We start from the raw sequence: 26,520 nt of genomic DNA, 5'->3' as shown, positions 1-26,520 counted from the left end.
AGTTTCCAAGATAAATTCTTTTCTTCTACCTCCTCCAAAATAGTTCATTGACTATGTAGTTCAACAATTCACTTATCATGAGGTCATCAGTAGGAGCATCATTTATTTTATCATATAATCAACAAGTGACATGTTCTTTGCCTATCGTTTTCCCTGACATTAGTCATTCCCACTCTACTTCTTATAAAGTTGAATCTGCTTTTTTCGTATCTTGCTTTCTCTTGCATTCTCAGCTTTCTGGCGGTTACTTCTTACCCTTGGCATTTTATCAATGCAAACCAAACTCTCCCCCACCTCATTGCATGTTAACGAATATGGATTGAGCCTGTAATGAGCTGTGGACCTGGGTCTGCTAATGGAAATGCAAAGATGAAATATATATAATCTTTCTCCTCAGGGGACTCACTGTCTCCTTGAGGAAGGGGGTGGCCCAGAGGATATGATTATTTGATGAACTCTCTATCATAATATAGTTCAAAATGTTATGAAGCCCACAGGAGATTTATCTTTCTCAGGGAGTCAGAAAAACCTCTGAGGTCAGGGATTATCAGACATGGATCATGAAAGATGGATAGATAGGAACTTTTTAGGTATAGGAGGATAGGAAGGGAATTCCTGGGAAAGGAAATAACATGCTTATTTCACAGGCCTTATAAGGGCAAGGTTAGTTTTAAGGATTACCAATGATATTGGGTACATGGATGGTTCAGTAGTAGAATGCTCGCCTTCCATGCAGGAGACCTGGGTTAGATTCCTGGACCATGTACCTAAAAAAAAGAACTACCAGCAATATATTGTGGTTGGATTTTTTTTTTTTTTTTTTCCACATGGGCAGGCACAGGGAATCAAACCCGGGTTCTCTGGCATGACAGGCAAGCATTCTTGCCTGCTGAGCCACCATGGCCCACCCTGGATTTTTTTAGATTAGACGATGAGGCAAGAAGTTTGTGTTTCACAGATTAGTAGTTGGTGAGATAGGTTGGGACTAAATGTTGCATGATTAGTATACTAAAAATGTTAAGCATGTATGATCTGTACCCATACTATATGCTGTCTGTTTCCATCTTTAACTGTGGAAATTTGGGTAAGTCATGTAATCTGATTTCCTCATCTTTAAAATTCATATAATATGCCTGCTTCCTGGTTTCTTGAAGACAGTTAACCAAGATAAATGCAAAACAGACAGCAAATGGTACTCAATAATTATTCTATAAAAATTAGGTCTCATCATCATTATTAGTTCATTTTAGAGGTTATACTATCTATTCTATAATTTTTAGGGGACTATCTTGGTTTTATAAGCAGCAGGATGGCACAATCACAATTTTGCATTCAGTTTGGAGTGTGATAAGAGCAGCCCCCCATACGCCCTGCAATCTACTTACATCATCTTATATAAGTCTGCTAACACAATAACTTAGGTAGAGATCTGGCTTAAGTAGAGTATGTTTGATGATTCATTAAACAAATATTTACCAAGTCCTTACTGTGTGCCAGGTCAACCAAAGTTCCTACACACATGGATATTACTCTAGTTGATAAGGCTTGGTTATCATTGCATGTTAGTCAATATGAAAAGGAGAGTATGGAAATGCGAAGGTCTCCAGCACTTAGGCAATCTCTAGTAGACTATGATGCTGTTGGCAACCAGCCTACAAACTGCCTGAGAAGAAAGGACTGAGGGACCGAAGGACATCCTTGCCAATTATTTTTAAAGTATTTATACTTATAGCTTTGTATTTTTATTAAGTAGGGGAAAAACCTTCTTATGTGAAGCATCTTATCCTCAGGTCAATTTTATAGATGAGCTTCTTATTTTCACTTTATTAAAGTGAAAATTATTTTAATTTGTAACTGAAAGTATTACATGTGAGATCCAGAGTGTTTTGGTTTGCTAAAGCTTCCAGAATGCAATATACTGGAAATGGATGGGATTTATTAGGTTACAAATGTACATTTCTAAGGCCATGAAAATATCCAAATTAAAGCATCAAGAGGAAGATACCTTCTCTGAGAAAGGCTGCTGGCATCCAGGGTTCCTCTGTCACGTGGAAGGGCACATGACAATGTCTGGTGGTCTTTTTCTCCTGGCTTCTGGTTTCAGTGGCTCTCCCCAAATATTGCTAGGCATTTTCTCACGCGATCCTCATAAAGGACCCCAGTAAAAGGATTAAGGCCCATCAAATCTCAATTGAATCAGAAGATCCCACCCATAACAGGTCTGCACCCAAAGGGATGAATTAGAGATCATCCCTGGCCTTTTTGAGGGTACATAACAACTCCACATCAGCACACATAGATAACTTTCTTACTGGTTTCAAGAAAAACACATGTTTTTTTTTCTCTTTGAATATTAACAAATTTAAAGTTTACATTCCTTAAAAATGACTTTGCCTTGAATGAAAATAAGCCATGACATATTATAAAGGCACCATCCTAGGTTTAAACTGTGATCAAATACTTTAGCTATGTAGTATTGATGTTAATCCTGCTTCTTAATTAAGCCAATTCAACAATAAGCATGCAAGTAGAGTATGATGTAATGAGTACTATAAAAAGGGTAAATATTGATTACCAGGCAAACACACAGAAAGGACATCTCATTCTGCTTAGAAGGTCCAGAGATAGATTCCCAGAGGAGATGACAGCTAAAGTTAGTCATGCAAATAGAGCATTCTAGCCAGAGGGAAAACCTGTTACCAAGACCCAGAAATTCCTGGGAGAATGTCAGATATGTGAAGAAGATAGTTTGAGGGGGATGTGCTGAGAGACAAGCCACAAATATCAGCCTGGGCCAGGGCATGAAGAGCCAGGTACGCCCATGTAAAGAAGTATAGTGCACAACCTGAGACAGCAGGATCCCATGGAGGTGTTGTTCCAATGAAATTACTTGACTTGCATTTAATCAGTATTATCCTGATAGATTATAGTGAAAAGATTGCAAACAAGCAAGGTTAAAGCCAAGCTGATGAGTTAGGAGTCCATTCCTATAGTTCTAGCAAAAATAAGGATGGTCTGAACTATCCAAGTTACAATGGGTCTAAAGGAAGTGGATTCTTTTCAGGGATATTAGCAGAATAGAATCAGTAGGACTGGGAGTTAGTGATCTGTTTGGAGAAGGAAGGAGAGAAAGGTTGTCATCCAGTCTCTGTCTTGGAAAACTGATTGGCTGACCCTGTCATTCACTAAACTAAGGAATTAGAGGAGTGGCAACTTTGGAAAGGAAAATGCCCTGCTATTTAAAAAATGCTAAAACACAAAAACTTATGTGCCCATTTTTTCCCAAAGAAGATGGTGAAAAATAAACGCATGCTGTTTTCACAGTTAGATAAATCACACAATCAACATTGATTTTTGTTTGGCCTCATGTTGAAAATAATATTCTATCATTTGAAATATTTGTATAATGAATACAGTAATTGCCTTGATTGCATATGTGTGCTCCCTTCCACCCCCACCTGGGCTGCCAGTTTTGATGTCTGTGCAGACTGAGATAATTTGGAAGGATGGACTGAATTATTTTCCTATCCATTACTCTAGACAGAAATCACAATTGACTGTAGTGACACTAATCATGGCACAACTTATCAAATTCAGCTCCCCTGCTGGTGAACTCAGCCAATAAACCTTTCATGATTGACAGGCGTTACCACTTTCCTTTCCTTTTTTTTTTTTTTTAAATTTTTCTCCCCTGTTAAACCCGTTGGAATTTTATAAGCCACATTTCCTTACACTCCTACATCTATGTCAGTTCAGAGGAAATGCCTGCAAGGGTCTGTTTGATTCAGAGACACAGCTTCCATTTAGTTCTCTCCGATGTTTCCTCCTCCTTCTGCATAAATACAAGGCCCAGGAGAACTGAGAGCAGGGTTCTTGACCTTTTTGTATATGATGGACCCTTATAAGAGCCTGTTAAAGCCGGTGGAGTCTTTTCAGAACCATGTTTGTGAATACATCAAATAAAATGCATAGGACTCCGAAAGAAATGACTTATATTTAAAGACAGTAACAAAACATTATTTTAAAATGTTGTCAGGACATAGTAGATGTGCTTATTTAATAATTCATTAATTAAGAAATCTATGATGGATCCACAACAAATGTAATTTCAAAGCAGTGATAAACATCAGTAATATTTTCAGATATTTTTCTGTCCCAAATCCATGGACCCCTAAATTCTGCAGACCTCAGTTTAAGAACCTGTGGTATTGAACAGTACTTAATCAAATTTTACTGTCTGTGGAAATTACATGGAAAGCTTTTATCCAGCCTCTCCCAGGAGGTGCTGTGTCAGAGGCCCTGGGGTAGGGTTCAAGAATTTGCATTTTAAACAATTGCCCAATATGTTTCGGACACATCAGATCCTAGAATGATCCTTTGAGAAATAAAAGCTTAGGATACATACCAGGATTTGCAAAGATTTTGAGAGTAGATTGTGACTATTGATGGGTCATTGTGCCTGTGTCAACATCTCAGCTTTTATATGATTTCTATTACTATTACTACCTCTACTATTACTGCTACTACCTCCACCGTTACTGCTGTTTGTTACATCAACATTATTCTCTGAAAGGTACAGTTTTTTTAAAGACAAGCTTTAAAGATTTGTGGCCAAATATCACTAAAGCATAGCCAGGGGTAATAATCATAAATGCAATGCCGTGTAGTTCTGTGACATTGAAATCATTTCAGTAATTTTACAGTACATTTGAATCGCGGCACCGTTCAGCCACTGAGTTTCCATTAACTTTGTTTAAAATCTCTCTGTCCACAAAGAAGCACAAGTGTCGAGTTTCTCCTTCATGCTTAGAGACCTGACTTGAATCACAATTCTGCAGGAGATAATTGTTATTAATTAAAACATTCCTATCAGGCTGTGTTTTGTTTTAATGCGTATTGAACATGTTCATAACCTCTGCTGTCTCCATTACTAGAAAAGAAAAATAAGAGAATACTGTTCTTTGACTCTTCCCAGCTCCTTTAGGGTTTCCCTGGTGTCATTGAACAGTCTTTTGGATTGGTTGATAGTTAAAAAAAAAAAGAGTGGGGGCACAATATTTTAACACGTTGCAGGGCAGCCTCATTATTGTCAAATTAGATTCACTGACCTTCACTGCCATTTCCAGGAAGAGACAGGCAGGATATCAAGGACAGTTTGCAGTGAATAAATCCACACTAAGTGCCATTCAGCAGTAACTACCCTAGACAACCCTTTGTGCTCTTTTAACACATTGTTGTATTTTAACTCCTAACATATTAAATACTATGCTACATAGGCTTAAGTTAGGAATGCGTACAGAAATCTTTGTACAAATGTTTCAGTTTTGAAATAAATTTTATTCAAAGGGACAGCTCCTAACCACACACAGACACACACACACACCTACAATCATCATTTGCAGATGAAATTCACAGCTGCCGTGTATACCACAGCAGGGCTGCATGAGAATAATCACAGTTTGTGGTTCAGTTAAAAAAATCCTTTGTGCAATGGGACTCATTTTCCTCCCTCTCCATTTCCAAGTTTATTTCCCTTTTAACTGCTAAATCTGAGGAGAGTACTCCTGATAGAATTTCCATTGCTGAGGGAATTCATACATTCATTCATTCGCCAAATATTTTTCTAAGCCCAATAAGTGGCAGTCACCATTCAAGAAACATGTACAAAAGATCCTTTCCTAGCTCTTGTATAGGAGGAAGGACATATACTAGATATTATATTAGATGTTTAAAGCAATATGTCGTTAATATAATAATTCTTTAATAATAAATTACTGTATTTTAAAATGAATCATTCTCTAGATGTGTTTAAATTCTTGAATTTTGGTTGATAGTTTCAGTTTGTAATCTTCTGTGATAGAATAGTCTTGCCCCCATCCTAGCTTTCTTCCATTCTATAATTTCTCCATTATGCCCACTTGGAGAGGAGATAATTTCGGTTATTCTTTCTGCCTTGGGGCATGGAATAATGGAATATTTCTTCTTCTTCTCCCAGTTACTTTAGTTTTGTTGTTATGATGATTCTGTACGTATGAGTTTATGGCAATAAACTCAAAATAACATAGAATTACTCATATTTAATTTTGCAAAATTAAAGAAAAATGTACGACTTTATGAAGAGCTCATTATTTTGTCTTTAATTTTCTCATTTCCCAGTATCATCTGGGGATGCACACTTGGGAACCACTAGGGTCTCAGATGCATCCATCTTAATGACTTCGGTGCTTGTTACAAAAAGACAAATCCCTGCATTCCTCTAAGACCCACTGAATCACTGACTTTGTGGGGGTGGGAGGGTGGCTCAGAAGCCTCGATATACATTTAGGTAATACTTTTATGTGCCGGTTTGGGGAACCAATGCAGAGGTTCTACAGAAGTCTCAGATTCATTTTTTATTAATATAGTTTGGTTGTTAAATAATTTAGGCTTTGGATATTACTGCTTGTGATGTTGTAGGAATTTATAAAGTATTTGTTGAATAAAGGTACATGAATGTATGGTTGACACAAATCCTACCCCCAGCATTTACAAGCAAAGTGACCTAAGCAAATTACTTAAGCTCAGTTTCCTTATCTGAGAAAATGGGGGTAATAGTAATACTTTTCTACTTTTGGCTGTGATGATGAACTGAACATTTTTATAAAGTGCTCATATAAGAACTTTATATAAAGGGTCTTATATATATATATATATTTATAAAGGCTCATATAAGAAATCAGTAAATGTTGTCTACTGTTACCATATTAAAAATCACTTTGACCTTTATTTTCTTTATTAGCAGAATATGTAGATTAATATCTGATGTTTCTATTTTGTAAGAAAACTGTGAAGTTTCATAGGCACAATGGGAGTGACAGTGCTTTATGAATTGGAATGTACCGTACCAATATATAGTATTAGTCAAAAGGGCATGGAAGCTCTTGTGTAATAATGTTGTACCATTTTCATTCATAATAAAGTTGCACCATTTTTATGTATAAGTTATAGTTTAATTTAAAAGGAATACAAAACAACAAATATGGTGTGCTGTGTTGTCCATAGCACATTGTATTTCTTTTTCGTTCGATTTATCATGTACGACTCAGAAATTGTTTAGCTGTTTTCTCCCTAGATTCTACACCTTTGTTCAAACAGTTTAAATTTTATTCTTCAGTAACCACTGAGGAATATTTCTGAGGGTCTGTTTGGCAAGCTTGTGGGAGCAGAGACACTTGTCTCCTGCAGATTTGAGTTCTCTCCCACTTTGGGAAGTTCTCTATCTTTGGGCAGAAGGAGTTGGGTTATAGAAAGCTAATATGGGTTTCTAGTTCAGAAATACAGAAGAAAAAAATTTCGGAATTTTTGCCAAAATTTATTTTTCGAAAAGTGGTAAATGAAGCTTAAGATTTTCAAAAGGCTACTCTTACCAGTTAACACTTTGCACGGGAATGCTGAATAGACAAACAATCCCCACACTCAGTGGCATAAAACAGAAATTATTTTATTCTCAAAAACATGTCTGTGGATTTCCAACCCAGGCAGGGCTTGGTTTCAAATGGGAGGTTTTCCTCATGTGCTTCTCACCTTCCTTGGAAACTGTTTTTCTCAGCGTGATGGAAGAAGCAGAATTTGGGGACGCAAACATTCAATGTGTCTTAATGGTTGAGTTTAGAACCAGCACTCTCACTTCTGCCAGTATTTCTTTGACCAGATCATATCACGTGGCCAAACTCAGTTTCTGTTGGTAGGAAAATATGATCTGTTTCTCGTGAAATGAAGCGCAAGTCACGTGGCAAAGAGCATAAATCCTGGGGAGTTGGGGGGAAAGGGAGGTAGAAAATTTTGGAATAATAATGCAATCTACCATAACTAATAGCCTAATTTTCTAGCACAAGAGGGGGCAGGAATCTGATGGGGGGAGGGTGTACCAAATATACTTGGTTAAGCTGTACTTCACTCACTGTCTCCTAGAGAGCAGAATGTGACTGTAAAAGCCAGCAGGATTAGGTGCAAGAAGATTAGGGACTACAAAAACTGCTTTTGTTCTAGGATTTCTTTGGTCTCAAAAATATGAAGAAGAGGAGCTGAGGTTCTTAATTAACATCAGTGTTAGATGTTGAAATTCCCCTTTTAAAGTATTTAGTTTTTGCCAGTTGGGCTTTCAAGTGAATTTAAGCAAAAATAAACTTGCTAGTGGTCTATATATTTCTTATCATTTGCGAGTAATGAAGCTGCTGAATATAGAATATACTAAGATGTTCCAGGGTTGGAGGAAATGTAATTTAAAAGTCGTCTTGGTTTAAGGGGAAAGATAATTAAGAATCTATTTGATGTTAGATGGAAATTCAATGGATAGGGATATTCTCCTAAAAAGATTATCTCCTACATAGGAGGCCGTTTTCTTTGTAATTCTTACTGTGGTGGAAACTAAGAACATTCATCAGCTTATGCCTGTTTTAATTACACTAAAGTGATGGAATGTATGGGAACATGTCACCATGTAGTTTCTCTTTAAATCAATGTATATTTTTTTACCTGGTACTTCCTCCTAAAACTCTTACTTGCCAGGTATCTCCAAGTTTGATATATATAAACACACACATGCATACATATAATCTTACCAATATTTCATGTGGATTTTGGATGATGTAGAACATTCATTATACCAAATATAAAATATTATTATTAAAAGCATTTTGCTATGCCAAAATGCAGAAAAATTTATGCTCAACATGTGTACTGAACATTTAATATACTGAGGCATTTAGTGTGCTTGTTGGAAGTTTTTATGTAACTCAGAGACTATAACAACAAATTTTGTGTTTTAAAACTATTTTGACTTTTGGCTGAGACATGAAAGTTGAGTAGGAAATTAGTTGAGTAAATAAAGGATAGAAAATAAGAGTATCCCTGGGGTGGGGAGTGTTTGCATAGAGGCCTGAAGGTGAAAGAAACAGAAGTACAGGATGGCTGGAGTAAAGAAAGCAGATTAGGTGAGAATGGATTTACGGTTAGGTGATGCTGAGGGGTGTTTCAGTTTGCTAAAGATGCTGGTATGTAATATTCTAGAAGTGGACTGGTTTTTACAAAGGGGATTTATTAAATTGTAAGTTACAATTTTGGGGTCATGAAAATGTCCAAATTAAGTCACCAACAAGAGAATAACTTTTCAGAGGAAAGGCTGCTGGCATCCTTCTCTGTCACATGGAAAGTCACATGGTGATGTCTGCTGGTTCTTCTTTCCAAAAATATCTCTATGGCTGTTTTTCTTTCTTAGCTTCTGTCTGCTCTTGTGGGTCCTTCCTTAGCATCTCCCAGGGTGTCCTGGTTTTCTCCAAAATCTCTTTCTTAAGCAGATTATGACCCAACTTGAATGTGTGGGGTCATATCTCCATGAAAACAACTTAATCAAAAGATCCCATCCAACAAGAGGTTTGTCCCCAAAGTTTGGATTAAAAGAACATGGCTTTTCTGGGGGTACATAATGGATTCAAACCAGTAGAAAAGGGGTAGGGCTCAAGAGGTAAAGGAGAGGCCAGAAGATGTGTGATCTTTTCAGCATTTCATTGCACAAGCTCAGGGAAACTGCTGACACCTTTTAGGTAGGGGGCTAGATGAGGTCATATGATGAGATCTGTGTTTTTAAAAATCTCATGACAGTATGAGGAATGGTTTGATGTAAGTCTGTTTAAAAAAATGCTACCGCATTTTTTTAAATGCAACCCAGACAGAAAATGATAGTAGTACAGGCTGGGAAAAGACAGTGGGGTTGCAGATAAATGAAGCCACTGAAATCTATTTTGGATATGGTATCACAGGGCCCTGGTAATGGATTTGCTGTGGGGACAATGGAGAGTGCTGGGTCGAAAATAACTCTCAGCATTCTGGCTGGAGTAGCTAAGTGCCAGTGGTGGTGATTTACTGAATAAGGAACATAAGAGGAGGGAAAGCTTATTTTGGGAAAAGGATGAGTTTAGTTTTGGACTTGTTGAGTTTAAAATGTCTTTAGACATTTGAGTGGCGATATGCAATAGGCAGTTAGATATATGGGTGAGAACTTAAAGAAGGGATATAGGCTGGAGACAAAGATATAGAAGTCATCAGTCCAGATGCTAACAAAGGTCATTGGAGTAGATGAGATTGCCTAGGGAGGACATGCAGGAAAAGAGAAGAGGGCCTACTATCGACAGGCTAAGATTTAAACAGTAAGCAAAGGAAGAAGCTCAAGGAAAACTGAAAGAGAAAAAAAAGAAGAGTGGATACATGAGTGTAGGAGAGCATAATCCATTCTGAAAACCTGATTGTTAATTGCTGCCATTTATTTGAGTCCTAGGATGTAACAAATATTTGTATGCCTAAGTATTTTTTGTGGATTACTTTATTTAATCATCATGGTAATGCTGAGGAGGTAATGTTATTAACTTCCTTTTATAAAGGAAACTGAGTCAGAAAAAGGCTAAATAGTTAGTTCAAGGTCACAAGAATAACAGGTGATAGAGTCAGATTCCAGCACAGTAATCTGACTCTAGGGCTAAAGCTCTTAACTATGTTTTACAGAAATGGAGTATTCCAAATAAATGTTCAAAAACAATAAAGTCATAAGGTCTATTAAAATGCTTAATTTGAGAAAGTGTTTGTGGTATTCTCTTAAATAAAATTCATTCCATTATATGTTTTATCACAATAATTATTTTTAAATCATGCTACGAAACTTGTTGTAAAATAGAATCCCCACTTAGATAAATCTGAATGAAATGCCCAAGATTGCCTAGATTAGGAGTGGGACTTGGGAGTTACAAAATTAGTGACATTAATATTCTTACCAAATGTTAAAAATAGGTATTTCTGGACAGTGTGATTATTGATCATTCTTATTTGTGCCTTTTTATAGTTACTAATTTTTTATATTTAGCATTTATTAATTTTACATATATATAATGTTTTATATATCGTAAAACTTAAATGTCCATCTAAACTCCTGGGAGAGCTAAATTAGTTGACATATATGGAGTGGATGGAAAAATATTGTGCATCTTTTGGATGCTGAGTATATATAGGTGATTTTATCATAGTGCCACGTTATATACTTTAAAAATGAATAATAAATTCTAAAATTATGTATGAAAGCAGAACACAGAGCAGTTATTTTTTTTTATAAGCCAATGGTATTTTTAAAAATTCTACAACTAAAAAACATATTCAGGAAATTATGATATGTTTTTTGAACAACAATATCACATGTTTTGTATGAGTTTTAAGCTGTGTGTCTGCTCAGTCAGGAGAACACATGCAAATTAAGAGCTTTAAAAACGTTGAATAAAATTTTCCATTTTCATTCATACTAAATAGATGAAATACTGATTATGTTTAATCCAAACTTAATTGCAATAACCTTTCGCAAGGTGGTTACCAAGTTATGGTACCAATATTTTGACTGGAGAAGGTTAGGATTATGGCCAGTCTTATGTCATTATTTTTGAAGTGGCAGCAACAACCATTCCTCCTGAGCAAACTGCTATGAAGGCCAAGCATGCATGAACAGAGTTTAGTGCCATAATCAAATAAAATTTACATTTAAGATTATCTCACATGGATTTAATGATATGCATAATTGTTATTCTACTGCATGATAATAAGGCATGGATGTAAGCAGCTCCTGTAAGTGATGTCAATTTGTGTGACTTCAGCAGAGCCAAACCAAGCTCAAGCAGGAATAGGTCTAGCAAAATAGTGGATAATCCAGGGAGGTGGGAGACACAGGTGTAGTTTTTTTCTTTTTAAATATGAATATCTTGGCATCTTTGCATTAAGAAAAAGGAGATATTTAAAACAATTCCAACTGTATCTACTCCTGTATGTCTGTGTCTATTTCTACCTTGCTCCAAGCTAGTAAAATATTTTTTTTCTTTTGGATGAGATTGTATATTTTGTTACCTTCAGGAATTATTGGATTTTATAAGTTGTTTATTTCCATGTAAGATTTACCACTCCCTTTGTATTTTTATGACACATTTCATTTATGGATCCATAAAAACAATAAATATATTTTTTAAAATCCATATAATGAGCCTGATGGTTTAAAAGTTATGTGTGAATATGTGGGAGCTGTTACAGATGGCACTCCAGGGGGCAAATTAGAAATTTTATAAACAGGTATGGCATGAAAGATAAACTAACCCTTTATATATCATTCCTATGAATTTAGCATGTCAAATTTAAAGCTAAAATATAGTAGCTTTTTTTAATATTTCTGAAACTGGAGTTGGTTTGATCTAGGTATTTTCTTAACTAAAATTAAATAGCCATTAATGTTACTAGGCAATTTTCACACTCCTAAAATACGTTTTGTGAGAAAATTTTTCCCATTTTATATTTTAGTCATATAAAATTAAATGCAATCACAATTATATGTGGCTTAGATATATAATAGAATCTTAAAAATGCATTCAGGTCCTTGCACTCAACATTTGTTTGAAAACCTTAATGACCGAACCCATATAGAAATTAATATTCCCTAGAGGAAATTTATTTAGCAGCTACTATGTGTACCACCTCCCTTATACTCATTACCTCACCACCATATTTATGTTCATCTTAGCTCTTAGCAGTTTATTTCTGTCTCCCCTATAAAAACCTTATGAAGGGTGGAAGGTGGGGGAACTTTGCCTCAGTCTGTGCTATATCCTTAGAAGAGTGTTGTACCTCCTATGTGTCCATCAATAAACAAATGTAATAATTTTGTATCTAATATGTGATGAGAAAGGTGAATTAACTCAGGGTCTTTCTATAAGTAGCCTAGAATGGGAAATGACCTAAACATCAATAAATTTGCAAGTGAGACGTGCCACAGAAAAGTAAATAAAACATTTTGTGAAACTTCAGAGAAGACAGTTATGGCCTGTAGGTGGGGAAATCAGAAAGGTCTTTGTGGAATAAGTGTCATTTAAATTGTTTCGTAAAGAATGGGTGAAATTCGAATATACAGTGATGGGAGACTGGGGAGGCCATGTAAACATTGAGAGTATGATCAGTAAAGTCAGAAAAGGAAGGAAGCTTGGAGGGGTTTGGAGCAGAGTTATTTTCACTGGAGGATGGAAAACATGGTGAGAAAATGAGCTATAAATTTCATTAAAGCTGTAATAAGTATTTGCCAAAATAAGTCTCAGATCTCTTGTAATTTTTAGATCAGTAGTGGACTAGTACACAATCTCCATTTTTAGCCTGTTCAAATTTTACTTAGTAGACAATGGATTAAAGAAAATGTACCTAGATTCTGTAAATTAACTTTGCCTACTGATGTGTCACAGTTTTTAACGAGCTTTCATTTCTCAATTTCAGCCTTCTGGTATGCTTTTCCCCACTCTCCTAATCTTCTACTTCCAGAGTGACTCTATCACCACCGTCATTTCCTCCTTTCTTCTTACCTTGGAGGAAGGGTTGTGTTTACCCCTTTCTAAAGTTAACCCTCCCTCTTTCTTGTCCCTAGGCCACCTGCTTTCTTGGTATGAGTGCCAACATCCAGATCTTATTCACAGAGTTTTCCTTCATCTTCTTCTTAAGTTGTTCCTTCCTCTCAAGCTAATTTGTGTTCTGATTTTTTATTAGCTATATATAGTGAATAGATGGGCTTGATGAGTAAAATGTCTGTGAATAGAACTACCTACTAGTTATGGTGGATTCAGAGATGAACTGTATCAGAATTTCATTCAATAGTTAGGTTTCTTATGGGTTGATGTTATACGCAAGCTCTGAGTGCTAGCTCCCAACAGTTCCTCACATTTCCACACCACCAGGTCCCTCAGAAAAGTGGGGATCTTTGCCAGTCACTCCTACACAAGCTTTGGGACTCACTTCTCTCCTTGGCCAGGCTGGATCCTATGCCGATTTTTTGGACTAAGTTTTGAGATCAGGGTATTGTAATTGACTGTCTGGTTAGGTCTGGGTCAAGTGTCCCATCTGTGAGGCTAGAGAATCTAGGGGATCAACTAAAATGTTTGAGCAAAGAGTTGAGCAGGTGAGAGTCCCCTAAAGCAAAACTGGTTTGATGTTACCAAAAAAGAGGGAATGGATGCCAATAAAAACAAAATCCATAAATGTTCACCTAAACTTCCATGTTTGATATCTTTCTGTCCCTGTTCTAACATCTCTGAACTATTTTAATTCTACACATTAGCCAATCTTAATGTTCTTCTCCATTAACTTCTGTGACATTTACCCAAGTTCTTTTCTTTCTATTTAACTGTTTGCTCCCAATCTTGAAACTCACTCTAATTTTTCTGCTTGCACCTTAAATGTTGGTTTGCCGCAGAGCTTTATCTTCAGTCTTTTTTTACTTACTCTACCTAGTTTTCCTTAATAATGTTAATTACTTCCATGTTTCCAACTACTAAGTTTTCATACTGATGACATACCAAATTTCTAATTCCAGCCCTAGAGCTTTGAGGAGCCCAGACAAATTTTTAGTGGTTATTTAAGGTACTCACTTAAATTTTCTCTTGGCAAAGACAGAAGTTAAACAATTGATTCTAGGAATGTGATAGATAGAGATATCAACCCAAATCTGAATCTGAAACCCTTTCAACTTTTTCAAGACAAACTTCTCATTAAGTCACACTGCTTTCCTTTGTCCTGGAACCCTGTCTGGTCAAAATAGACTGATCAAATGTTATCTCCTCAAAGATTGTTATTCGTATTTTTTGCATTTCCTGTGTATTCAACTTTTATTCTTTACGTACCTCATTTTTAAATTTATCTATTACAGCACTTGTTGATTTCTCAGCTAATTATTTAGATGCTTGTCCACTGGTGGTTTGTGATAGCTATATCCCTTTTGAGCACTTTCTACTTGTATGGTACTTTCTAGAGAAGAGATGCTAAATCAAATGCTCAGGGAATTAAGCATTTTACTAATCTGTGAGGAAACGCCTGTGCAACATGACAGAATCTTCAGACTGTAGATACCATAGATAAAAGAAATATAGGGATGAATTATCTCATATTTTTCCTTAGGCTTTGTGTATATCATATGAAGATACGTACTTTCCAGAGGCTTTGGAAGGAAAGAGATTTGAGTTTAGAACTCAGCTTGCCAACCTGCCAGTTGTGTTTGCTGGGTATGTTGGGCATCTAAAATAAATTTTAGATGATATTAAAAAAAAAAAAAACATTAAAAACAAGTCCTGAAAAAAAATCTTAATTTACAAGTTTTAACATTCATTGCTCCTCTGAAAAATGGCAATAAAAATACCTGCCGTACAGGTTGAAAATTATATATGAGAAAATATGTGAGGTTGATTACTGTGCTAGCTAGCATAGTGTAATGCTCAATAAATGCTAGGTATTATTTTTCTAAGAACAGGGACTGCCTATTCCACTAGATTTTTATACCTCTCATTCAGTTATATACTTTACTATATTAAAGTTTATTTCTAACTCTTTATTCTTTGATCAGCTGTAGGCAGATCAAAACAAGGACAAGTGTTATAGTATAAAACTTTGTATACTAAGGAAGTTTACAGATACATATTTATATTGTATGTATATTGATTTGAAAAGCATTATTACAATAAATGTAACTTTGACTTACTGATTTTTAGAAGTTTTTGTCAATTCACAGTAGTATCTATTTCAAAAACCAGATAGGGGAACTTTGCTCTGCTATCAAAAGAAACATCAGTTTCTAGTTGTATTTTCTATAGAAAACAAAATAAATTTTAGGTGATATTAAAAAAAATAGTAAGATCAAGTCCTGAAAAGCTCTCTTCATTTACAAGTAGTCAATGAATAGCCTGTTCTGAATGCAGTGAAAGAAATTACAATGGAAATTATAGGTTTGATTATATATGAATTATTAATGCCGAATGCCAAAATTCATTACACAATTAAAAGGAAAAACATCCTCATGCAAATCTTTAAACATACAAAGTGCTATAGTCCAATTAAGTAAATGGGCAAAATACCTACTAGACGACCCACATACAAATAATTACTGTAGCATTCACTATAAATCCTTTCAGGGTATCAGCCATGTTTTCTTCATCTTCAAATTCTCCCGTTTTTCTTCAACTCTTCTCCTCCCTCTATCCCCAGTACTTCTCAGAGTGCCTAATGCATTGTTGTTTTGCCTTTTAGGAAAAAATGATGCTACTTGTTTTATTTTTCAGCCAGTAAAAGCATTCAGAAAATAATAATTTTATTCTTCCTATATTTTACACAAGTGACAGACACATACCTAGTGATAGCTTTTTCCCTCTTGGATTACCCTGGGTGTTTTGCAGGTATCTGCTAATATGCATATTCTTCTTTATAGCTTTGATTTCCTGAATCAAACTGGTTTTGGGTCTACATTCATTGCAGAGAAAAGTGGAATTATTCTGTGTATACATAGACCTGTGACAGAGATTTGTACCAATTATGCATGGTAACATTTTTCCAACCCTGAGTCAAAAGAATGCTCTGTGTGAGTTGTGCTGCCCCCTAGTGATGGATGGAGTACTAAAATAGAATCTATTGAACACATGTAATAATCTATATTATTCATTGATAAATGCAAATTCCTAAACAAAGCCTGCCCATAAAGGAATCCATTTAAAAGTATGTGTGTCAGGCGACAAGTTGGAGTGGCAGAGTTCGCGCCTGCCATGCCGGAGACCTGGGTTCGTTTCCTGGTGCCTGCCCATGCAAAGGAAAAAAAAAAAAAAGAGGCTGTTGGCATAAGTAGATTATGGAATCCTCTCCTCCCAATTGCAAATATGAAGAAACTTTGTCTTACCAAAGATAGAAAGCCAGTTTCCACATTTGAGGATTACTGGTGATCTGAAAATAGAAGACAGATGACAACAAAAGATAAAACTTTACAGTGTTTGTCAAATTAAAATGATTTTATTTCAGGGGATATTTTATTTTTGAGAAGTCTTACACCATGAAGGAGATATTTAATACACATACTCGATTTATTTAACTCTACTTGAGAAAATATTTATTCTCTTTATTTCTTAGGTATTTACAAATGGATTGTTGAGAGTCAAGTATTATGGTAGATAGCTAGTAGTTTGTGTTTCATTTTATCTTTAAGTTGTGTTCTTTGAGTTTTATCATGTATAATAAAACTGAATCCTACCTAGAGGCTCTGTAGGTGATTTTGAATGTAGAATTTCAGAACTGGCAGTGACTATAGGGATCATCTTATCTAACTCTTAAATGACCCTGGGGCATTTAAGTCTTCACATATTGTATTATTGAAAAATCCACTTACTCCACAAAAAAGATAATTCTTGTTTTAAAACTGCCCAGACATCAACAATGACAAATCCTGGGCTTTTCTGTGCTGATATTTTTTACCCCTAGATATCCCTTTCCTCTATTCTGTCTCTTTATCAGTTTTATCTTGTTTCAGCTAGTGTTTTCTGAAATAAACAGGCTTTGAGAGCTAGAATGGGGAAGGGAAGTTTGGCATCATTTTGCTACTGCATTTCCAAATCTATTGAGAAAGCAAATTCAGGGGAAGTGCACAGACTTCATTGCAAATACAGAGTTGGTGTTTGTGCACTGTTAATTAAAAAGCATTAAATAGAGTGAATGCTTGCAGTAGTTAGGGACCTCTCTGCAAAAAGCCCCCTAGCTGTTCAGAGATAAATAATGTAGGAGTCCTAGAGGAATTTAAGCATTGCTGGCATTGCTAAGGAATTTCATCGCTTCAAAGCCAACAATGCTTCATGCAAGCTGAAGTCCCCAGGCGACACTTGGCCCTCAAGTGTGCTGACTTTTCAAAGAAAGAGAAGAAATAGTCTGTATTTTCAAATGACGAATCATTGCTTAGCTAAGAATTATTTTTCTACTAACTTAGCACCATATGCTTCTCAAGTTCTGTTGTCAACAATTTCTGGCACTCATATATTTGGCTATTATTTCATGTTGAAGATGATCACAGGGTAATGTCAACAGAAGTCAGAGAGCAGAATAAAAACCAGCAAGGCATCTCCCAGTCTGGAAACAGGCATGATGTGCATTAGTGTAATTAAGGGGCCCAGTCTAAAATAAGTAATTAATTTGTTAGCTTAGCTAAATTTTAGGCCCAGAAAGTTGGAGTTACAGATTAGTGCAAAGTCAAACAATAACGTCGAGATGCCATGAAGCCAAATGAAACTGCAGGCTTTCATCAGACCTCCTTCATGAGAAAGGCACGAATAACCTGCCTCCCTAATTGGGGTCCACTAGGTAGTACAGGTGGGCTAAGCCCCTGGGACCCTAAGAGGGTAGAGGGTATAGGTTGGGAGCAAGTTCACTGGGCCTGAAATGGGGTAAGGGTCAAATCTAGCAACTTGTCCAGAGCAGTGCTGAGAAGGAGGACCAGGTCAGTAGTAGTAGAGCAGTTTCAAGAGGTGTATTGGAGGGTGAGAGATGATCTAGAAGCCAAAGAGTTCTGAAACAGGTTGGCAAGGTAAAGAAATAAAAGAAAGAGTGGACAAGACAACAGAAAGAGTGCCAGTATCTTTTCCTGACTGCATGGCTCAGGGCTGGGTGGGCAAAGCCAAGGTTGTACACTTAACTTTTGAGATTCAGGTATAAGCTGAGTTAGGTAACAAATTGCAGAGTAAGTGAACTGGCTGACTCGGAAGTTACTGGTCTGTAGCACTCCTTTGTTTTATCACAGGAAGCCTGCATAGCAATGCATGGAAAAGTCTTCAGGGTCATTTATAAACTAGTCTTTTCCCCTTTTCTTTAGTCTTTGGATGACATGAGAAACACATACTTGTAAAAGGCTAATTTTATACTAGACAACCCTGAAATTAGTAATAATTGTTGCCACAATACTATTTATTGAAGAATATGATAGCATAATTATGAGGTAAAAGGAGGCTGATAGCAGATGAGTGGAGAGTAGTTATGTAACCACTGGTCTGGTTTTGTCTGGGAAATAAAAATAATATCTGAGATTTATGAGTCAAAAGACCATAGCTTGGGAAAATGGTCTTATAGAATTTTCTCTAATTTTGTGTATTCCATAAAGATTTTTTTTTTTTTTTTGCTACTAGCACACTTTTTAACTTGATTTAAATGGACAATGGAAACATTTATGCATGTACTCACATTTCATTTGGGAGCACTATGGAGGTTTTGGCATATGTTTATAGAAACCAAATATCTATCCTTAAATTTATAGAAGGCTGCTGAGTTAACATTCAACTGCATGTACAGTTTTTTTTTTTTTTAATTTCACAAAGCTGGTTTATGAATCTCAGATATCAACTGATAAATAGTTCAAGATAAATTCCAATGTTACTGGACAAAGGCAGTGGATTCTTGCTCATACACTCAAATGACCAATTCCTGAGACAGAGGGGTTTCAAAGAGAGAAAAAGTTTATTACTAGGCACATAACAGGGGATCAGATGGCATACCAGTTCAATAATCTGTCTCCCCAAACTGAGGTAATTATGACAGTTTTCTAGCATCAAAAGATGGGCAGACTTAGAATAATGAACATGATGGCCCCAGGTGATGTAATTAGAGGTGATTTAATTATTGAGCATGTGAGATTGATTACATGCTTTGTCACAGAACATATGTAAGAAAATGGTGGCCTTTGTATGATGGGAGTGATTTTTAGTATTATAATGAAGTATATATGACTTGTAGCTTAAAGCCTAAGCCACTGAGTGTGTCAGTTGGCCCAATTTTGGTTAAATCCAGTTTCAGTTATCAAGATATCCTTGAACTTTGGGTGAGTTTGTTCTAGGCTGACCCAGGACCCTTCATTAATAAACATTAGGGGTTGTCTTTAGTGATCACAAACTCTAAAGTTGAAAAACTGGATGTGGTAGTTAGGTTCAGATGTCAACTTGGCCAGGTGAAGGTACCTAGTTCTGTTGCTGTGGACATGAACCAATGGTACGTGAACCTCATCTGTTGCTGGTTACATCTGCTGTTGGTTAGGAGGCATACCTGCTGCAATGAATGATGTTTAACTTAATTGGCTGGTGCTTAAATGAGAGACCACAATGTAGCACAGCCCAAGCAGCTCAGCATACCTCATCTCAGCACTTGCAGTTCAGCCCAGGCCTTTGCAGATGTAGAAAGAAATCGCCCCAGGAAAAGTTGTTGGAACCCAGAGGCCTGGAGAGAAAGCCAGCAGAGATCACCCTGTGCCTTCCAGCTTAAGAAAGAACCTGAGGTGAAAGTTAGCTGCCTTTCCTAACTTTTATTAAAAGCCAGTCCATCTCTGGTGTGTTGCATTCAGGCAGGTAGCAAACTAGAACACTGGAAGAATGGGTACAAGTGAAGGTTAGAACTCACAAGGTTTTTTTTACAACCACAGGGGCACAAGATAAAGGCTATACAATCAAAATCAGAGATTAAGGCAGCCGGATTACAATTCAAAGATTTCAGGTTTTCCTCCGTGTACTCCAATATACCAGAAAACAAAAGGGAACATCTACACAATACTTCAAAAATTAAAATCATCCCTAAGTCCCAACTTCTCGATTACACTAAGACAAGTAAAAAAGAAAATACACTATGGATTTAAGATAAATTAAGTGCAATATCTTACTTTGTATTATTTTTATTCTTAATTTTATTACTGTATGCTCTGCTTGGGTCAGAGTAAGCTAGTTTAGGTTTAAGTCTATAAACCTTTATAGCACATTTTGTGTGATATAATTGTTATATCTGGTCTCCCTAACTAGAAAGGATAGAACACAGAATCTTATATTTCTATGAGTTTGCATATCATCTAGGGGAGAATTATGGAACGTATACTGGAAAACAAACAAACAAAAAAACATACAAATGAAATTACAATAAATATCCATATATAACTTCTAGGAAATGTAAATTGGATGAATGATTCTACCTTTTCTAAAAGAAATAAGAAGTTTCCTTAGCCAGCTGGTGGAGATAATGGTGTTTATGAATTTAATTAAGGATTTTCAAAGCATTCATGGTGAGGTGAAATGAGTTAATTATAAAATGAAAGGAATAGATATGGGTGAGTTCATTCATAGATGGCAATTTAGCCATCTTTTGATTATTTTGGAAAATAGTATGAATTAAGGTTGAATGGATAAGGTAGCAGGATCTCAATCCATGAAAATTCTTGAATTCAAGGCAAGTGATTAGACATTGATTCAAAGGGCAATGAGAAATTAGTAATATTTGACATAATCCTCAAAGAAGAAAGGCACATGTGTACAAATGGGAGTAAAACATAATATTTGTGAATTTATGTTCAAAGTAAGATCTCAATGTTGAAAAAATAACTGATGTGCATCCAACAAAATCCTCTGAGCAGTTTCCCCAAATCATCTAAAAATGCAATGGTGGTGGAGCCAGCTTGCTATCATTGATCTATTTCTAACTTTCTTATATCTAATTAAGAACCATTTGGACCCAGTGAAAGGGGAGGAAAACAGGCATATTTGACTTTCCCAAAACTTGTAGTAGTCAGGTGAAGGTAAAATCCATTTCCACTTTTGCTGTGCATATAGAAAAACTTTAATTGACTGGTTTTTACTTAACCTATTTCTTCTATCTTGCCTTTTGAATCACTCTTAATACAAAGGTAAAATAATCTAGTTCTTGTGGAAGTTTTCATTGCCTCATTTATAATTCAGTGAGAATTTCAGAACATTTCTCAGAGGTTCTTTCCTAGAATAAACTAAATATGAATGCCTGGCAATTAATTGAATAATTTTGGCTCTTTGAATAATTTCTTAGCTAATTTAGGATCAAAAAAGTTAATACGAATAAAACTGCTTTGCAAACTATACACCATTTTAACATTTTTAGCCATCATAATAACTATCATAATAATTTACTATTCTAATTCACTGACATTTATTGTTGTACAGTTGTCAGGCACAACTTCAGGTGTGCATATATTTAAGCAAACATGATCTTTGAAAACTAAATTTATGAAACAGATAAATTAAGGTGATTATTTTCATCATAGAAGAATTATTTGTTTATAAAATCATCTCCATCAGGTTCTTTTAAACATAAGTTTCAGTAGTATTATAAAATATTACTCGAATTACAGAATCTGATTTAACATTTTTTGAGGCTTATGCTTATCATGTAATATTGGTTAGCTTTAACCATTGTTACATTACTTTTAACCAATATAAATATGATACATGCTTTTGTAAGCTGACACAATTTCACCTCTTAACAAGTTACATTTAATTTCGTCTAACCAGGATTTGAAAAAATAATTAAAATGTTGATAAGGAGCTAACTTCGAATTACATGATCAACTAGAGCTGTTTAACTAAATGTTCTTAAGCATATATGCCAAGATTCATGACATACTGTTGGTAGCATAGTATTTTTATGGAACTAGAAAGTTTCAAGACAGCCCTCAATGCAACATGATGCAGTGGGCCATTGTGGAGATAGCCTTGAATGAAGATTCTTATTCAGTTTCTGCTACTTACTAGCTGTTTCACCCGTGTGGAGGTACCAACTTCTCTTGAGCTCTGTCTAGTCATCTATAGAGAACTGGACCTGGTGATTTCTTGAGATCATTGTGGTGCTAACAATTTGAGCATTTAAATAATATTCAGGTTAATTGTGAAGTAGAAATCAGAATTCCAATAGTCATCAATCCATTGACCCACCCATCCACTCACCTGCTATATATTTATTGGAAGACTACTATGAGCTACATACTTCCAAAAACTATATCACATAACAAAACAGAATCCCTGCCTTCATAGAAATTACAATGTAAATAAAGGTGTGATATGGCAAGTGGTGATAAGTAATATAAATAAGTATAATGTTGTAGAACAGTGCTACTCAAAATGCAGTTCAAAACCAATGCCAGTTTGCTACTGGTCCTCAAGATAAGTTCAGAAATTGAGACTAAGCATTTATATTCTTTTATAGTGATTTAATACAGTAATTTTATGACTGTTGAATGTAATAGTCAAAAATTGACCTTGCATTTTGTTTGTTTTTTTCTGATTTCAATTTTCCATTAATTTATGTTTATTGAATTTTTAAAAATATTGGTCTGTGACATATTGAGAGAATAAAACCGATCCTTACCCGAGATATTTTGAAAGTAATTAAGAGTAATGAAGGGGTAATTTTTGAGGTACTTTGTCAGGGAAGACTTCTGAGGAGATGACATTTAAGTAGAAACCATAATGAAATAGGGTATGTGAACCGTATGACATTTAGGGGAAAATCTTGCAGTCAGAGGTAGCTGTGAATGCATAGATCCTGAGGATGTAGCATGTTCAAGGACAAGCAAGTTGGTACCTGCGGCAGACCCAGTTAAGTGAAGCATCATAGGAGATGAGATCAGAAAGACAGCATCAGCCTTTGTAGATCAAGATAAAGGCTCATTTTATTCTGTAGAACCTAAGAAACCATTGGAGATATTTGAGCAAAGACAATATATGATTCAATTTATGTGTTAATAGACTGCCTGATAGGATATAGGCCACAGGGAGACAGGAAATGCAGGGATATCTGATGGCAGCCATTGCAATATTCAGATAGCGATTTTGGTGACTTGAAGGTGGGGTTTTGTCATTCAGGTGGAGCTGACAGGATTTGTATGTGACTTAAGTAGTAGTTTAAGGAAGGGAAGAGTTGGTGTGACTAAATTTTTACCTGAGTAACTGGGTGAATGGGACACTATAATTGAGAAAAGGAAATTGGAAGTTGAAAGAATTTAGAGAGTGGAGATGAATAAGCATCACAGGAAAATCTTTCTAGAGAGAGAGAGGAAGAAAAAAAAAAAAAGATTTGATCTTAAAAGTTGAAGTCTTGGAGCAGCCTAGTTCACTTGATTGAAGCCCATCTGTAACTCTACAATTATCATTCTTAACAGCCTGGCTATCCAAACCTACGCTCTTTATCCAGTGAAAGTGAGAAATAGAAAGGCACAAAGGGAAAAGAGCAGAGCCAAGTTTTTGCCTTTTCAAAAAATGGATTTGTACTTGCTGAGTTTGTACTACTCTAAAATTCCTTCGTTTTGCTATTAAAACCTAATTATTATCACCTAATAATTATAGCACCTACATCAAATTCTAATGTAATATATAACTATTAATAGTACAACTGCGTAATTCTAAATTTACACAAGGTGATACGTCCTTAGCATATAAACATTTCAACTTTTAAAAAATATATTTTTTTCTTTATTAGAGAAGTTGTGAGTGTACAGAACAATCATTCATAGAATACAGGACTCCCATACACCACCCATTATTAACACTTTGCATTGGTGTGGAACATTTGTTACAACTGATGATAGCACATTTTTATAACTGCACTATTAACTAAAATCCATGCTTTGACTTAGGGTTCACTATGTAGTGTAGTTCCATAGACTTAAAAAAAATTATCCTGTTATGTATACAATCTAGCATTTCCCCTTTTAATCATATTCAGATGTATGTTTCAGTTCAGTTAATTGCATTTACAATGTTTGTGCTACCACCACTGCCACACATGACCAAAACATTTCTATCATTCCAAATAGGAAATCTGTACATTTTAAGGAAAGGGAAGTTAAAGCTTAAAACATTTCAAATTTTTAATGGGTACTGTTTGTTATATGATTAAAATGCAGTGCTGTTCACTTCACTCTTGTCAGCTGTGAGGGATGATGATGAACATGCTATAGAGTTCAGAGATATTTTTCTAAAGAGATTTTCATTTGTGTGAACTTGAAGCTTGATATATGGATTAGTAACAATTATGTTGCAAATTTAAGAATTCCCTAAAACACTTGTAGACTATAATTTTTGTGTAAATATGTTTGCCTCTTTTTGTTTTGAGCATATATCCCAGGAATTTTAAATTCTTTTGACACTGCGATTTAATGGTTGATGCTGATTGGTTTAGGTTCAATACTATGAGATGTCAAGATGAATTCTTGCTAGTGTTTGTTAATAATAGTGCTTAGAACTAGCTAAGGATGTTATATTTTTAGTTACCTTATATATATAAGGTTCTCTGTAATGTAAATCTTTTATATACTTCAAAATCTGACATAATGATACCTCATTTAGATTGAAAATGAATATGGGAAGAATACCTCAATAATTTTAGAAAATTTTGCTTAACAATATTGCATATTAAATTTTTATTTGAATATTAAAAAAAAATGCAGTGCTGTTGAGGGCAGTGTGATGGTGGCTCAGTGGCAGAGTTCTTGCCTGCTGTGCCAGAGACCCAGGTTCAATTCCCAGTGCCTGCCCATGCAAAAAAAAAGTGTAGTTGTGTTGATCACAAATAGTTCAAAACAATTATTTGCAGACATCAATTAACTGGTGCCATGCTTTGGAAAGAAACTCATGAAATTTGAGACAATTTTGAATCCTAGCTCTTCTACTAATATATTCTCTGATTCCATTACTTAATTGTCTGAATTTCAATTTCCTAATCTGTTTATATACACCTTTATGTGATTGTTATAAGAATTAAATGAAATGTGTGCATAAGGCATCTAGAAGAATATCTGGCACCACTGAGGTATAGGGATTATTCTAATAGTAATAATAAATATAACTTAATATTAATATAATAATATAATTCAAAAATAAATTAAAAAGATATAAATTATTGATGAATCTGAAACAATATTATATAATTTTGTATCATATTGAATGACATGAACTAGAAAAAACAAAAATCCGTTATAGCAATTAGAGTAAATATGTTCACATATATATCCAATAGGAAACATTATAGTTATGTTTTGGTATTGAACTTAGGTGGAAAACTGGTTTGTCGTTAAGGTAAATCTCGCACTTTAATTTTAGAAGAATATATTCTTTTCTACTTTTCATTTTGATCCTTTAAAATAATGCTTCTCAAGAGTTTATTTTTAAAAACAAGATAAATCAAGTTTTGCGAATAATTTCAATATTCTATAAAATTTTAAGATGATCAAAATGTTAATAATTTGGATTAACATACATATTCCTGTTAAAGAAATAACATAGCAATGGCATGGCATGGAATGGTTCTCTGTTTATCCTGACGTTCTCTAAATAAAAAAATCCCTTCTTTAAATAAAATTCACTTTTTATATATAAAAATTCTTATATGTTGTATAAATTTGGAAATTACATATAAATAAAAAGTAATTATCACCTATAAATCACATAAATTATCACCTATAAATCACATAAAAGATTTTATGTGAATTAAGATATTCACATCAGAGTGAACCACTTAAAACATATTGCATTTCCTTGCCAACTAATATTTTTATTCAAGTATATGTGAAAATAAACCAGTGTATTCTTAAAAGTACCTTTAAAAACAATTAGCTGTATTAAGCATTATTATTTTATTTTTGAAGATATAACAATAAAATATGATACAACTACCAAGGAATTGTCCCTCAAAAAATTAATGCATTTTAAAAGCAGTGTAAATAGTCATGGTTTGATTTACATTAAGTCTTCTTACATTATGCTCTGGTGGTAATACCTCTAAATGATGAGCATTGGGTAGGAATGTTAACAGAGAATTGATTCTATTTTATCCTGTCAGAAAATGTTAATAGAAACC

At 35.0% G+C, this 26,520-nt stretch overlaps 1 protein-coding gene across 7 annotated transcripts in view; it reads left to right on the top strand.

Moving 5' to 3' along the window:
- The window catches only part of ERBB4 (erb-b2 receptor tyrosine kinase 4), a 1,077,155-nt gene that overhangs the window by 334,360 nt on the left and 716,275 nt on the right, over window positions 1-26,520 (top strand). Inside the window, exon 1 of one of the 7 annotated variants that reach the window (XM_077154993.1) lies at window positions 12,984-13,082. The exons of the other annotated variants lie outside the window; for them this stretch is intronic. The gene's annotated coding sequence lies outside the window, so the exon portion shown is untranslated. Of the gene's footprint in view, window positions 1-12,983; window positions 13,083-26,520 lie in introns of those variants that run through there. 7 annotated transcript variants of the gene reach the window in all.

This window comes from Tamandua tetradactyla, chromosome 3 (assembly GCF_023851605.1).
Source record: "Tamandua tetradactyla isolate mTamTet1 chromosome 3, mTamTet1.pri, whole genome shotgun sequence".
Classification (NCBI taxonomy): domain Eukaryota; kingdom Metazoa; phylum Chordata; class Mammalia; order Pilosa; family Myrmecophagidae; genus Tamandua; species Tamandua tetradactyla.
Note: the sequence above shows the minus strand (reverse complement) of the source record. Positions and strands in the feature narration are given on the sequence as shown.